Source organism: Lolium perenne, chromosome 7, assembly GCF_019359855.2.
Source record: "Lolium perenne isolate Kyuss_39 chromosome 7, Kyuss_2.0, whole genome shotgun sequence".
Taxonomy (NCBI): Eukaryota; Viridiplantae; Streptophyta; class Magnoliopsida; order Poales; family Poaceae; genus Lolium; species Lolium perenne.
Genome location: NC_067250.2, coordinates 232,294,507 through 232,310,692, shown reverse-complemented (window position 1 = coordinate 232,310,692; position 16,186 = coordinate 232,294,507). Strand labels below are relative to the sequence as shown.

General features: G+C 44.3%; 1 pseudogene; it reads right to left on the bottom strand.

Moving 5' to 3' along the window:
* Positions 1-9,234: 9,234 nt before the first annotated feature.
* LOC139833868 (uncharacterized) lies at positions 9,235-15,348 on the bottom strand (annotated as a pseudogene).
* Positions 15,349-16,186: the final 838 nt, after the last annotated feature.

Here is a 16,186-nt window from a genome sequence, read left to right as displayed (position 1 = left end):
CAGCAAGTTTTCCCTTAAGTGGATCACCCAAGGTTTATCGAACTCAGGGAGGAAGAGGTCAAAGATATCCCTCTCATGCAACCCTGCAACCACAAAGCAAGAAGTCTCTTGTGTCCCCAACACACCTAATACAATAGGTGCACTAGTTCGGCGAAGAGATAGTGAAATACAGGTGGTATGAATATATATGAACAGTGGCAACGGCACCAGAAAAGTGCTTTGCCCAGGACAGTAAACAAGCAGTAGTAACGCAGCAATAGTAACACAGTAAAACAGTAAACAAGCAGCGATAGCAGTATTTAGGAACAAGGCCTAGGGATTACACTTTCACTAGTGGACACTCTCAACATTGATCGCATAATAAATAACTCTTTCTCATATGTGCTACATACACTCTTTTGTTGGATGATGAACACATTGCGTAGGATTACACGAACCCTCAATGCCGGAGTTAACAAGCTCCACAATTCAATGTTCATATTTAAATAACCTTAGAGCATAATAGATCATTGCAAAATAAACCAAGAACTAACATAGTGCACACACTGTCCACATTACACTATGAAGGAGGAATAGATCACATCAATACTATCATAATGATAATTAACTCCACAATCTACAAGAGATCATGATCATAACCTACGACAAGAACCACATGGTGCACACACTAGTCACCTTTACACCATGCAGGAGGAATAGACTACTTTAATAACATCACATGAGTAGCACACAACTAGTAGCGATACAAAGCTCATCATATGGATCTCAATCATGTAAAGCAGCTCATGAGATCATTGTATTGAAGTACATAGGAGAGAGATTAACCACATAGCTACCGGTACAGCCCCGAGCCTCGATGGAGAACTACTCCCTCCTCATGGGAGCAGCAGCGGTGATGAAGATGGCGGTGGAGATGGCAGCGGTGTCGATGGAGAAGCCTTCCGGGGGCAGTTCCCCGTTCCGGCGGCGTGCCGGAACAGAGACTCCTGTCCCCCAGATCTTGGCTTCGCGATGGCGGCGGCTCTGGAAGGTTTCTGTGGGTTTCGTCGAACGTGATAGGGTTTTCGCGACGGAGGCTTTAAATAGGCGGAAGGGCAGCCTTGGAGGGGGCCTGGGGCCACCACACCATAGGGCGGCGCGGCCCCCCTCTGGCCGCGCTAGGGTGTAGTGTGGGGCCCCCAGGGCTTCCCTCTGGCGGCTCTCGGGTGTTCTGGATGCTTCCGGGCAAAATAGGAACCTGGGCGTTGATTTCGTCCGATTCCGAGAATATTTCGTTACTAGGATTTCTGAAACCAAAAACAGCAGAAAACAGGAACTGGCACTTCGGCATCTTGTTAATAGGTTAGTTCCAGAAAATGCACGAATATGACATAAAGTGTGCATAAAACATGTAGATAACATCAATAATGTGGCATGGAACATAAGAAATTATCGATACGTCGGAGACGTATCAGCATCCCCAAGCTTAGTTCTGCTCGTCCCGAGCAGGTAAAACGATAACAAAGATAATTTCTGGAGTGACATGCCATCATAACTTTGATCATACTATTTGTAAAGCATATGTAGTGAATGCAGCGATCAAAACAATGTATATGACATGAGTAAACAACTGAATCATAAAGCAAAGACTTTTCATGAATAGTACTTCAAGACAAGCATCAATAAGTCTTGCATAAGAGTTAACTCATAAAGCAATAATTCATAGTAAAAGCATTGAAGCAACACAAAGGAAGATTAAGTTTCAGCGGTTGCTTTCAACTTGTAACATGTATATCTCATGGATATTGTCATCATAGAGTAATATAATAAGTGCAATATGCAAGTATGTAGGAATCAATGCACATTTCACACAAGTGTTTGCTTCTTGAGGTGGAGAGAAATAGGTGAACTGACTCAACAATAAAAGTAAAAGAATGGTCCTCCATAGAGGAAAAGCATCGATTGCTATATTTGTGCTAGAGCTTTGGTTTTGAAAACAAGAAACAATTTTGTCAACGGTAGTAATAAAGCATATGTATCATGTAAATTATATCTTACAAGTTGCAAGCCTCATGCATAGTATACTAATAGTGCCCGCACCTTGTCCTAATTAGCTTGGACTACCGGATCATCGCAATGCACATGTTTTAACCAAGTGTCACAAAGGGGTACCTCTATGCCGCCTGTACAAAGGTCTAAGGAGAAAGCTCGCATTGGATTTCTCGCTATTGATTATTCTCAACTTAGACATCCATACCGGGACAACATAGACAACAGATAATGGACTCCTCTTTTATGCATAAGCATGTAACAACAATTAATAATTTGCTCATATGAGATTGAGGATATATGTCCAAAACTGAAACTTCCACCATGAATCATGGCTTTAGTTAGCGGCCCAATGTTCTTCTCTAACAATATGCATGCTTAACCATAAGGTGGTAGATCTCTCTTACTTCAGACAAGACGAACATGCATAGCAACTCACATGATATTCAACAAAGAATAGTTGATGGCATCCCCAGAAACATGGTTATCGCACAACAAGCAACTTAATAAGAGATAAGGTGCATAAGTACATATTCAATACCACAATAGTTTTTAAGCTATTTGTCCCATGAGCTATATATTGCAAAGGTGAATGATGGAATTTTAAAGGTAGCACTCAAGCAATTTACTTTGGAATGGCGGAGAAATATCATGTAGTAGGTAGGTATGGTGGACACAAATGGCATAGTGGTTGGCTCAAGTATTTTGGATGCATGAGAGGTATTCCCTCTCGATACAAGGTTTAGGCTAGCAAGGCTTATTTGAAACAAACACAAGGATGAACCGGTGCAGCAAAACTCACATAAAAGACATATTGTAAACATTATAAGACTCTACACCGTCTTCCTTGTTGTTCAAACTCAATACTAGAAATTATCTAGACCTTAGAGAAACCAAATATGCAAACCAAATTTTAGCATGCTCTATGTATTTCTTCATTAATGGGTGCAAAGTATATGATGCAAGAGCTTAAACATGAGCACAACAATTGCCAAGTATCACATTATCCAAGACATTTTAGCAAATTACTACATGTGGCATTTTCCAATTCCAACCATATAACAATTTAACGAAGAAGAAACTTCGCCATGAATACTAAAAGCTAAGAACACATGTGTTCATATGAACCAGCGGAGCGTGTCTCTCTCCCACACAAGCATTTATTCAAACAAAAACAAAAACAAAAGCACACAGACGCTCCAAGTAAAGCACATAAGATGTGACCGAATAAAAATATAGTTTCAAGAGAAGGAACCTGATAATTTATCGATGAAGAAGGGGATGCCTTGGGCATCCCCAAGCTTAGATGCTTGAGTCTTCTTGAAATATGCAGGGGTGAACCACCGGGGCATCCCCAAGCTTAGAGCTTTCACTCTTCTTGATCATAGTATATCATCCTCCTCTCTTGACCCTTGAAAACTTCCTTCACACCAAACTTCTCATAAACTTCATTAGAGGGGTTAGTACATAATCAAAAAATCCCATGTTCAGAGGTGACACAATCATTCTTAACACTTCTGGACATTTCTCAAAGCTACTGGAAGGTAATGGAACAAAGAAATCCACCCAACACAGCGAAAGAAGCAATGCGAAATAAAAGGCAGAATCTGTCAAAACAGAACAGTCCGTAAAGATGAATTTTTAATAAATACTTCTGTTGCTCAGATCAGAAAACGCAAAACTAATTAAAGTTGCGTACATATCTGAGGAACACGCACGTAAATTGGCATATTTTTCTGATTTTTCTACAGAGAAAACAGCCCAGATTCGTGACAGATAGAAATCTGTTTCTGTGCAGAAATCCAAATCTAGTATCAACCTTCGATTAGAGGCTTCACTTGGCACAACAAAACACAAAACTAAGATAAGGAGAGGTTGCTACAGTATTAAACAACTTCCAAGACACAAATATAAAACAAAGTACTGTAGCAAAATAACACATGGGTTATCTCCCAAGAAGTTCTTTCTTTATAGCCATTAAGATGGGCTCAGCAGTTTTAATGATGCACTCATAAGAAATAGTAGTTGAAGCGAAAGAGAGCATCAAGAAGCAAGTTCAAAACAAATTTAAGCCTAACATGCTTCCTATGCATAGGAATCTTGTAAATAAACAAATTCATGAAGCATAATGCAACAAGCATAGAAAGATAAAACAAGTGTAGCTTGAAAAATTTCAGCACATAGAGAGGTGTTTTAGTAACATGAAAATTTCTACAACCATATTTTCCTCTGTCATAATAACTTTCAGTAGCAACATGAGCAAACTCAACAATATAACTATCACATAAAGCATTCTTATCATGAGTCTCATGCATAAAATTATTACTCTCCACATAAGCATAATCAATTTTATTAGTAATAGTGGGAGCAAATTCAACAAAGTAGCTATCATTATTATTCTCATCAAGTGTAGGAGGTATAGTATTATCATCATAAAAATTACTCTCCATAGTAGGCGGCGTTAAAAGACCAATATCATTATAATCATCATAAATAGGAGGCAAAGTATCATCAAAGAAAATTTTCTCCTCAATGCTTGGGGGACTAAAAAGATCATGAAAACCAGCTTCCCCAAGCTTAGAACTTTCTATATCATTATCAACAATGGTGTTCAAAGCGTTCATACTAATATTACTACCAGCATGCAAATAAGATTCCATAGGTTTTTTAATTTTCGCATCAAACAATCCATGTTTTAAATCAGGAAATAGCATAAGAAGCTCATTCTTGTCCATTATGCCAAACTAGTGTAAACAAGAAACAAAAAGTTGCAATTGCAGGATCTAAAGGAAATAGCTTCGAGTACTTACAACGGCGAAAATAGCTTAGTAGCCGAGATCCGGAGTGTGAGTACCTTTTACCTTTCCTCCCCGGCAACGGCGCCAGAAAATAGCTTGATGTCTACGCCCCCTCCTTTTCCTGTAGACAGTGTTGGGCCTCCAAGAGCAGAGGTTTGTAGAACAGCAGCAAGTTTTCCCTTAAGTGGATCACCCAAGGTTTATCGAACTCAGGGAGGAAGAGGTCAAAGATATCCCTCTCATGCAACCCTGCAACCACAAAGCAAGAAGTCTCTTGTGTCCCCAACACACCTAATACAATAGGTGCACTAGTTCGGCGAAGAGATAGTGAAATACAGGTGCTATGAATATATATGAACAGTGGCAACGGCACCAGAAAAGTGCTTTGCCCAGGACAGTAAACAAGCAGTAGTAACGCAGCAATAGTAACACAGTAAAACAGTAAACAAGCAGCGATAGCAGTATTTAGGAACAAGGCCTAGGGATTACACTTTCACTAGTGGACACTCTCAACATTGATCGCATAATAAATAACTCTTTCTCATATGTGCTACATACACTCTTTTGTTGGATGATGAACACATTGCGTAGGATTACACGAACCCTCAATGCCGGAGTTAACAAGCTCCACAATTCAATGTTCATATTTAAATAACCTTAGAGCATAATAGATCATTGCAAAATAAACCAAGAACTAACATAGTGCACACACTGTCCACATTACACTATGAAGGAGGAATAGATCACATCAATACTATCATAATGATAATTAACTCCACAATCTACAAGAGATCATGATCATAGCCTACGACAAGAACCACATGGTGCACACACTAGTCACCTTTACACCATGCAGGAGGAATAGACTACTTTAATAACATCACATGAGTAGCACACAACTAGTAGCGATACAAAGCTCATCATATGGATCTCAATCATGTAAAGCAGCTCATGAGATCATTATATTGAAGTACATAGGAGAGAGATTAACCACATAGCTACCGGTACAGCCCCGAGCCTCGATGGAGAACTACTCCCTCCTCATGGGAGCAGCAGCGGTGATGAAGATGGCGGTGGAGATGGCAGCGGTGTCGATGGAGAAGCCTTCCGGGGGCACTTCCCCATTCCGGCGGCGTGCCGGAACAGAGACTCTGTCCCCGGATCTTGGCTTCGCGATGGCGGCGGCTCTGGAAGGTTTCTGTGGGTTTCGTCGAACGTGATAGGGTTTTCGCGACGGAGGCTTTAAATAGGCGGAAGGGCAGCCTTGGAGGGGGCCTGGGGCCACCACACCATAGGGCGGCGCGGCCCCCCCTCTGGCCGTGCCAGGGTGTAGTGTGGGGCCCCCAGGGCTTCCCTCTGGCGGCTCTCGGGTGTTCTGGATGCTTCCGGGCAAAATAGGAACCTGGGCGTTGATTTCGTCCGATTCCGAGAATATTTCGTTACTAGGATTTTTGAAACCAAAAACAGCAGAAAACAGGAACTGGCACTTCGGCATCTTGTTAATAGGTTAGTTCCAGAAAATGCACGAATATGACATAAAGTGTGCATAAAACATGTAGATAACATCAATAATGTGGCATGGAACATAAGAAATTATCGATACGTCGGAGACATATCAGTCCATTATAGAATATATCAAGTAAATCATGATGTTCTAAATCATGTCCAGGTCGAGCTCTGATAAGAGAACAAAATCTTGCCCAAGCCTCAGGCAATTTCTCTTCATCTCCCTGGTCAAATCTATAATTTCTGTAAAGCAATATGTTGAGCACTAGCAGGAAAGTATTTTCGAAAGAAAACATCACGCGAATCAGTTGGACTTTTAATAGAACCCGGAGGCAAATTATTATACCAAGTTTTAGCATCATCCTTTAATGAGAAAGGAAAATTTTTAGCGACAAAGTAAGTACGCATCTTGACATCATCAGAAAACAAGCTACTCATAGAAGAAAGTTCAATCATGTGTTCTACAACACTTTCTTTTTCAGTACCACAAAAGGGTGCTTTCTCTACAATAGCTATATGAGATAGATCAAGAGAAAAATCATAATCTTTATCCTTAATGCATATAGGAGATGTGGCAAATTTAGGATCAGGAGATAGCTTATGTCTAACAGTATATTGTGTGAGAAACTTTTTAATTTTACTTGCATCAGCAGTAGCATTGCATCTATTAATAAAATCATCATTAAGCTCCACATAATCTTCATCAGGATCATCACTAGAATAATCAAGTTCAGGTGAATTAACAGGTGTAGTAGCATTAGGAGTTTCAGTATTTTCAATTTGTCTAGACCTAGCAATTGTAGCATCTAGAAAAGATCCCAATGAACCACTATCATCAAGCACAGCAGAAACATTATCAATATTATGAGAGTTTTCAGATTCAGTAGAAGTACCAGCAAGTGAAGCTTGCGGCGGTGAAACAAGTTGACTTATCACAGATGGTGAATCAAGAGTAGCAGAGGTACTCAGAGTTGTACCTTTTCTTGTAGTGGATGGTAATATGGCGACTTTAGGATCGCGAGGTTTACCCATGATGGAGAATTTGCAGCGAACAATATCAATCCAAGTGAACTTCCAAATAAAGCTATGCTCCCCGGCAACGGCGCCAGAAAACGGTCTTGATAACCCACAAGTATAGGGGATCGCAGCAGTCTTCGCGGGTAGTAAAACCCAATTTATTGATTTGACACAAGGGGAGACAAAGAATACTTGAAAGCCTTAACAGCGGAGTTGTCAATTCAGCTGCACCTGGAAACAGACTTGCTCGCGAGAGTTTATGAGTAGTAACAGTTTTATAGCAGTAGCAGTAGTGAAATAACAGCAGCAGAGTAGCAGAAACAGCAGTAGTAATTATAGTAAACAGCAGGATTAAAATACTGTAGGCACGGGGACGGATAACGGGCGTTGCATGGATGAGAGAAACTCATGTAACAATCAAAGCAGGGCATTTGCAGATAATAATAAAATGGTGTCCAAGTACAAAGCAATCAATAGGCATGTGTTCCAATTATAGTCGTACGTGCTCGCAATGAGAAACTTGCACAACATCTTTTGTCCTACCAGCCGGTGGCAGCCGGGCCTCAAGGGAATCTACTGGATATTAAGGTACTCCTTTTAATAGAGTACCGGAGCAAAGCATTAACACTCCGTGAACACATGTGATCCTCACATCACTACCATCCCCTCCGGTTGTCCCGATTTCTGTCACTTCGGGGCCATTGGTTCCGGACAGCGACATGTGTATACAACTTGCAGGTAAGATCATAAAACAATGAATATCATGATGAAACAATAACATGTTCAGATCTGAGATCATGGCACTCGGGCCCTAGTGACAAGCATTAAGCATAACAAGTTGCAATAATATCATCAAAGTACCAATTACGGACACTAGGCACTCTGCCCTAACAATCTTATGCTATTACATGACCAATCTCATCCAATCCCTACCATCCCCTTCAGCCTACAGCGGGGGAATTACTCACACATGGATGGGGGAAGCATTGCTGGTCGATGGAGAGGCGTCGGTGGTGATGATGGCGATGATCTCCTCTAATTCCCCATCCCGGCGGAGTGCCAGAACAGAGACTTCTGGCCCCCGAGACGGAGTTTCGCGATGTGGCGGCGTTCTGGAGGGTTTCTGGTGACTTCGACTTCCTGCCCGCGATTTTTAGATCGAAACCCCTTAAGTAGTCCAGAGGAGGGCGTCGGAGGTCGGCCGAGGGGGCCACACGCTAGGGCCGCGCGCCCCCCTCCTGGGCCGCGCCGCCCTATGGTGTGGGGCCCTCGGGCCTCCACCTGGCTTTCCCTTCTGGCTCTGTGAGTCTTCTGGAAAAATAAGACCTTTCGCATAAATTCCGAGGATTTTCCTGAAAGTTGGATTTCTGCACAAAAACGAGACACCAGAACAGTTATGCTGAAAACAGCGTTAGTCCGCGTTAGTTGTATCCAAAACACACAAATTAGAGGCAAAAAAATAGCAAAAGTGTTCGGGAAAGTAGATACGTTTTGGACGTATCACTTCGCTAGATAGCCTTCGAATTTTGGAGGTGCGTATAATCTTCCACTGCCAGAATAGTTCCCCCAACTTCTGAAGAGCCCACTTCTTCACTAGCGTCTTCTGCTTGTCCATCTCAATCTGCGATTGCAATTCTGGCAGGGTGAAATGTGTCATGAGGTCGTCAAAAAGCTTGCCTTTGAACCTATCAGCAATAAACTCACTTTCGGGCACCTTTTTGCTCTTGTTCCATTCTGTAACACTGATCGGGATACGATCCCTAACCATAACTCCGCACTGATTTTTAAATGTCGTTGCGGCCTTTGCGGGTTCCAACGGTTCGCCTTTAGGTGATATAAGTGTAATTGTGAAGTGGTCATTTTTGCCCAACTTCTTTGCCGAGCCTCATTTGTCCAATCTATCTTGGGAGACCTAAAAGAATAAACATTAATTAATTTATATACATGGACATATAGAATTCCATTAATGGCTCTAGTGATCATATACATGTATATATACCTCGCCATCACCGGAGTCCTCGGCTTCTCCATCACCGGAGCCCTCGGCTTCTGCATCAACGAAGTCGTCGTCTTCTCCATCAACGGAGCCGTCGGCTTCGCGGATTATGTCCTCGGCAATGTCTTCCTGTTCGAAGTCTCGATGGAATGGATACATTGTTTCTGCAAAATATTAAATCGATAAGTACATGATTAATTTTGAATAGGGGTTCATAATAATAATAATGTTGACATAACATAGAGGAGAGAGGGATGCCGGTGATGATGTAACGTAGGGGTCGTGGTAACGTACAGGGAAAGGGGGATGCTGGTGACCACATAATGAACGCAGGGGGTCGTCGTAACACACGGGGAGAGGGGGATGTCAGTGACTACATACCGATGGCGAAGCGGGGTAACATTCGAATCAGGGGGAACAATTTTACATAGGGGCGATGTCACGGATCGGGGGAACAATTTTTACATAGGGACGATGAAGCGGGATAACATTCGGATCGGGGGAACAGTTTTTACATAGGGGGATGTCGTGGATCGAGGGAAAAAATTTACATAGCGACGGCGAAGCAGGATAACATTTGGATCGGGGGAACAATTTTTACATAGGGCGATGTCGCGGGTCGGGGGGAACAATTTTATATAGCGACGGCGAAGCGGGATAACATTCGGATTGGGGGAACAATTTTTACATAGGGGCGATGTCGCGGATCGGGAGGAACAATTTTTACATAGTGACGGTGAAGCGACCACATAATCCCTAACCCTAAGTAAACTAACCCCTAACCCTAACTAAACTAACCATAACCCTAAAAAAATAAACTAACCCTAACTAAACTAAAACTAACCCCTAACCCTAACTAAACTAACCCTAACCCTAATTAACCTAATTAACTAATTAAACTAATCACAAATTAAAAATGGAGGCCGGCCGGTGGCCTACCTGCGCGTGGGGGCGGCGACCGGCGGTGGCGTGGGGCGGCGGAGGAGGGCCGGCGTAGGCTGGCGGTGGCGTGGGGCCGCGGCGGAGGCCGGCGGTCGCGTCTGCGTGCGCGCGGAAGGCGCGGGTGCGGGCTGCAGGCGGCCGGTGGGGGCGGCGGCAGCGGCTTTAATTTCAGCAGCCTGGAGGCGTCAATTTCGTCGGCTGGCATCCAGTGTCGCGGGTGGTTGCTCGGGCCGGGATGGTGGGAGCCTTAAATACCCCAAACCCTTTTGTCGCGGGTGGTGGCTCCGGCCGGGATAAAAGGGTGCCTTTTGTCGCGGCACGTGCCAACACCCGCGACAAAAGGGGGGGGCCTTTTGTCGCGGCCCGTGCCACCACCCACAACTAAAGGGGTTTATCTGTGGCATCTCGAAACCAACGGATCTGGCCGGTTTGATCCAACGGCTTGGAGCTCAATCCGTGTACTTGGGCTCCAGGCCAATGGTAGCCTTTTCTGGTTTTTTCTAGTGCTTTTTCTGTTTCTTTTCTAGTGCTTTTTCTGGTTTTTTCTAGTATCCCGCCACGACGCCGGCCGCGCGGGAAAGTTTCCCGTCACGACGCCAGCCGCGCGGGAAAGTTTCCCGCCAAGACACCACGCGGGAAAGTTTCCCTCCTACACGTCTCTATAAATAGCTCCTACGTCCATGTCTCCAACTTCACTCACCGAACCCTAGACCATTTTACAATGCCCCCAAAGCCGCACCCGCCGCCGGTGGAGGTGGACCCGCAGCTCCCGGAGATAGAGGAGTGGGAGGAGCAGCAGCAGCAGCTACGGCATGAGGCGGCAGTTAGGAGGGCAGCAGCGGATGAGGTGGACCCGCAGCTCGCGGATATAGAGGAGGGGGAGGAGGCGGCGCTAGCGGCTACCATAGAAGCATTTGAGAGGCAGAGTCTCCAGGAGCTGCATAAGCGGCGGTGTGGGGCGGAGCTGGATAGTGAGGAGATGCATAAGCGTCGTCGTGAGGAAGAGCTACAGCAGCAGCTACGACAAGAGGCGGCAGCCAGGAGGGCAATAACGGATGCGCAGAAGAACAAGTCGAAGTCGTTATTTTAGTTTAAGTTTAGTTAACGTATCTAGTTATATTCCAATAAAGTAGTAGTCGTTATTTTGGTTTAAATTTTTAGTTAACGTATCTAGTTAAATTTCAATAAAGTCGTTGTCGTTATTTTAGTTTAAATTTAGTTAAAGTAATATGAGCAAGCACGTGGATGGACCTTTAGTCCCGGTTCGTAAGCAACCGGGACTAAAGGGGGTGGGCTTTAGTCCCGGTTATTTAGTCCCGGTTGCACAACATCGGGACTAAAGTGGATGGACCTTATGAACCGGGACTAAATGCCCTTTTCGTACTAGTGGAGCATTATATGGGGTGGTGGATTTCGACCGAGATGGTGGGTTAGTTTATATACCTCTTTTATCCCGGGTGGGTGCTCAAACCGGGACAAAAGATGGGGGGCTTAATCTGGGGGAGGCTTATGTGCTGTTTGCCTTATCTGGGGGGAGGGGATTATCTGGAGGCACGCCGCTATATATAGCCCCTCCGATGAGAGCAGAGAGAGCAGCCTGGGAGCAGAGAGAGGAGAGGCAACAACCAGGAAGGAGGGGAGAGTAGAGAGAGCTTCCCGGGAGCTGGTATACACCCGGTGACGTTGACCTGGAAGGAAAGAGCCTCTCCGGCGGAGCTTCTTGAAGATGTCTTAGATGGCCAGCCGTCTTAGACATCTTTGGAAGCTCCGCCCGAGGGAACTCTTCCCGCAAGCATGACTCCCGCCCGGAAGCTGCTAGTATATATACACCCAACAACCAGTAGCTCAGGGTACAAAAGGAGGGGAGAGAAGAGAGAGCTTCCCGGGAGCTGGTATATATACACCCGGCGATGGCAACCTGGAAGGAAAGAGCCTCTCCGGCGGAGCTTCTCGAAGATGTCTTAGATGACCAGCCGTCTTAGACATCTTCGGAAGCACCGCCCGAGGGAACTCTTCCCGCAAGCAGGACTCCCACCCGGAAGCTGCTACTATAAACCCAACAACCAGTAGCTCAGGGTAGAAGATGAGGGTTCTCATTATTACATAAATGTAGAGATTTTCTTGGGAACTATTAAGAATACATTATTACATTATAGGTTTAAATACCTCCAACATCGCCATCTAGGGATGTGGTTTTCTTCTGCACCTAGCCATGGAGAATCTTCATCATTTAGCAAGATGCTTGGGTCAATTTTCACCGTGAAGGGCGTAATTTCTTTAAACTTATTATAATTTTGTGACATGTCTGTCTTGTCATCCACTCCCACGATGTTTCTTTTCCTCGAAAGAACTATGTGACGCTTTGGCTCCTCGGTTGATGTATTCTTTTGCCGATTTCTTCTTCTCGGTTTGCTAGACATGTTCTTCACATATAAAACTTGAGCCACCTCATTGGCTAGGACGAATGGCTCGTCCATGTACGCAAGGTTGTTGAGATCCACTATTGTTATACCGTACTTATCGTCTACATGTACCCCGCTGAGCTTCACCCATTTGCACCGAAACAAAGGGACCTTAAAAGTAGGTCCATAGGCAAGTTCCCATATATCCTCTATGTACCCATAATGTGTGGTGATCTGCCCATTCTCGTCTTTTGCATCAAAGCGGACACCACTGTTTTAGTTGGTGCTCTTTTTATCTTGGGTGATCGTGTAAAATGTATTCCCATTTATCTTGTACCCTTGGAATGTACAAATTTTTGAAGATGGTAACCTGGCCAACAAGTACAGCTGCTCTCCAACAGTGGTGTTACTCATGAGAAGTGTTTGCAACCAACTACCGAAGGTCTTCATGTGTTGACATGTAATCAAGGAGTCGGGCTGGCCCGGGTTTACTTCTCGTACAACATTCTTGTGTATCTCGATGTACGGAACCACCAAGCTGGAATTGTATAGAACTTTGTAGTGTGCTTGATTGAAAGAAATTTTGTCCCTGCACATCATTGCTTTCCTTCGTAGTGTGCCTTTTCCAGTCAGCCTCCCCTCATACTGAGATTCAGGAACACCAATCGGCCTAAGGTCAGGAAGAAAGTCAACACAAAACTCAATGACATCCTCTGTTTCGTAGCCCTTTGAGATTCTTCCTTCTGGCCTAGCGCGGTTACGAACATATTTCTTTAAGATTCCCATGAATCTCTCGAATGGGAACATATTGTGTAGAAATACATGACTGACAAACTTTCTGGATCCATTACCTTCTGAGAAATTGCATTGAGGAATGCACATATCTTCACAATGGCTAGTCAAACATTTTCTGGTAGAAGTCCCCTCAATGCAACAGGAAGCAATTGTGTCATAAGCACGTGGCAGTCATGAGACCTTAGGTTCTGGAATTTTATTCTCCTTCATATTTACTATTCCCTTTATATTCGACGAAAAACTAGACGGAACCTTGATACTGAATAGGGCTTCAAAAAAGATTTCATTCTCTTCTTTGGTAAGAGCTTAGCTAGCATGCCCTTGAAACTGCCCTGGATGATTGCTGTTTCGTCCTTTATGACGTTGTTGGTCCTCCTTTGCTTCTGTTGTATCTTTTGTCTTCGCATACACGTCCAGGAAACCTAGAATATTCACATAAAGATTCTTTGTCAGGTGCATCACGTCGATTGCAAAGCGGACTTCCAGAACTTTCCAATATTCTAGCCCCAAAAATATAGATTTCTTCTTCCACATGGGCGCGTGTCCGTCAGCGTCTTTCGGAACAGGTCGTCTGCCTGGACCCTTTCCAAAGATAACATTTAAATCCTTGACCATTTCAAATACATGAGCACCACTACGGGGGACAGGCTTCGAACGGGGTTCTGCCTCGCCATTTAAATGCTTGCCTTTTTTCCTTAATTAAGGCATGCCTGCGCAGAAGAAAATGACGATTGTACGGGTACACATTTTTCCTACTTTTTTCCAAATATTTACTTTCAGTCTCATCTAAACAGTGTGTGCGTGTATTGTATCCCTTGTTCGTCTGTCCTGAAATGTTACTAAGAGCAGGTCAATCATTGATGGTTACGAATAGCAACGCTCGTAGGTCAAATTCTTGTTCGATGTGCTCATCCCACACACGTACACCTGGTTCGGCCCACAACTCCAAAAGTTCATCAACTAATGGCCTTAGGTACACATCAATGTCGTTGCCGGGCTGCTTTGTGCCTTGAATAAGCACTGGCATCATAATGAACTTCCGCTTCATGCACAACCAAGGAGGAAGGTGGTAGATACATAGAGTCACGGGCTAGGTGATGTGACCGCAGCTCTGCTCCCCAAAAGGTTTCATGCCATATGTACTTAGACCAAACCATAAGTTACTTGTCTCACCTGCAAAATCCGGAAACACTCTCTCGATGTTTCACCACTGCCGACCATCAGCGGGGAGCCTCAACATCGCGTCTTTCTTACGTTCTTCCATGTGCAATCGCAACAACTTGGCATGCTCTTTGTTTCTGAATAAACGTTTCAACCGTGGTATTATGGGAGCATACCACATCACCTTCGCAAGAACCCTCTTCCTGGGTGGCTCGCCCTCAACATCACCAGGGTCATCTCTTCTGATCTTATACCGCAATGCACCGCATATCGAGCATTTATTCACATTCTCGTACTTCTCACCACGGTAGAGGATACAGTCATTAGGGCATGCATGTATCTTCTGCACATCTAATCCTAGAGGGCAGACAACCTTCTTTGCTTCATACGTACTAGCGGGCAATTCGTTCTTTCTTGGAAGCAGCTTCTTTATTATTATCAGCAAATTTTCAAATCCCGAGTCAGTCACACCGGCCTCTGCCTTCCATTTCAGCAATTCCAATATGCTACCCAGCTTTTTCTGCCCATCTTCGCAACATGGGTACAACAATTTTTGGTGGTCCTCTAATATCTTGTCAAACCGCAACCTCTGCTTATTTGTGCCACAGTCTCTCCTTGCATCAGAAATGGCCCGACGAAGATCATCATCACCAGACTCATGTGGTGCCCGTTCTTCACCTCCTTCTTCTTCATTGTCTTCCATTGCGGTATCATCGTATTCAGGGAACATAGATCGGTAGTTGTCATTGTTATCTTCTTCATCACCGTATTCCATCATAACCCATTCTTCTCCGTGCTTGGTCCAAACATGATAGCCCGACATGAATCCGTGCCGAAGCAGGTGGCTCTGAATGTCTCTTGAACAAGAGCAATCCTTCTCATTCCGACATTTCAGACATGGACAACAAATAAAACCTTGCTTCCCCTTGTTGGCCTCGGCCACAAGCAGGAAAGATTTCACGCCCTCTCTGAAAGCGGGATCGCATCGGTTATCGTACATCCATGGATGACTCATCTGTACCATAAGTACAATTATGTATCAAATGCAATGACCATGCTAAAATTAGTATTGTGCGGTCTATATATACGATAAAATAGTTGCTAACCTTTTAGGACAAGAAAGAGGAGAAATCTTATTAAATAAAATCAAGTGGCATCTTCACAAACATTTCATCAAACACCTCTTGTGCACATGGAGAAAAAATAGTTAGCATAAACCTCTACCTTCCACCGCGAAGGAAAAAAATGTAGGGAGAGATGGGGGAGGGCTGCCTGTATATATATAGGCCTCGACCTTTTGTCCTGGTTTGAGCCACAAAGCGGGACAAAAGGGCTGCCAGCAAGCCGCAAAAGGCCTCAGACCCTTTTTCCTCGGCCCAACCCTCCAGCCGGGACAAACGGTCCCTAACAAACCGGGACAAAAGGCCCCGTGCCCTCCCGCTAGCTTCGGGGTGACGTGGCCTGGCCTTTTGTCCCGGCTCCAGACTGGGCCGGGACAAAAGGCCTGGATAGAAGGCCAATTTTCTACTAGTTTGAAACTC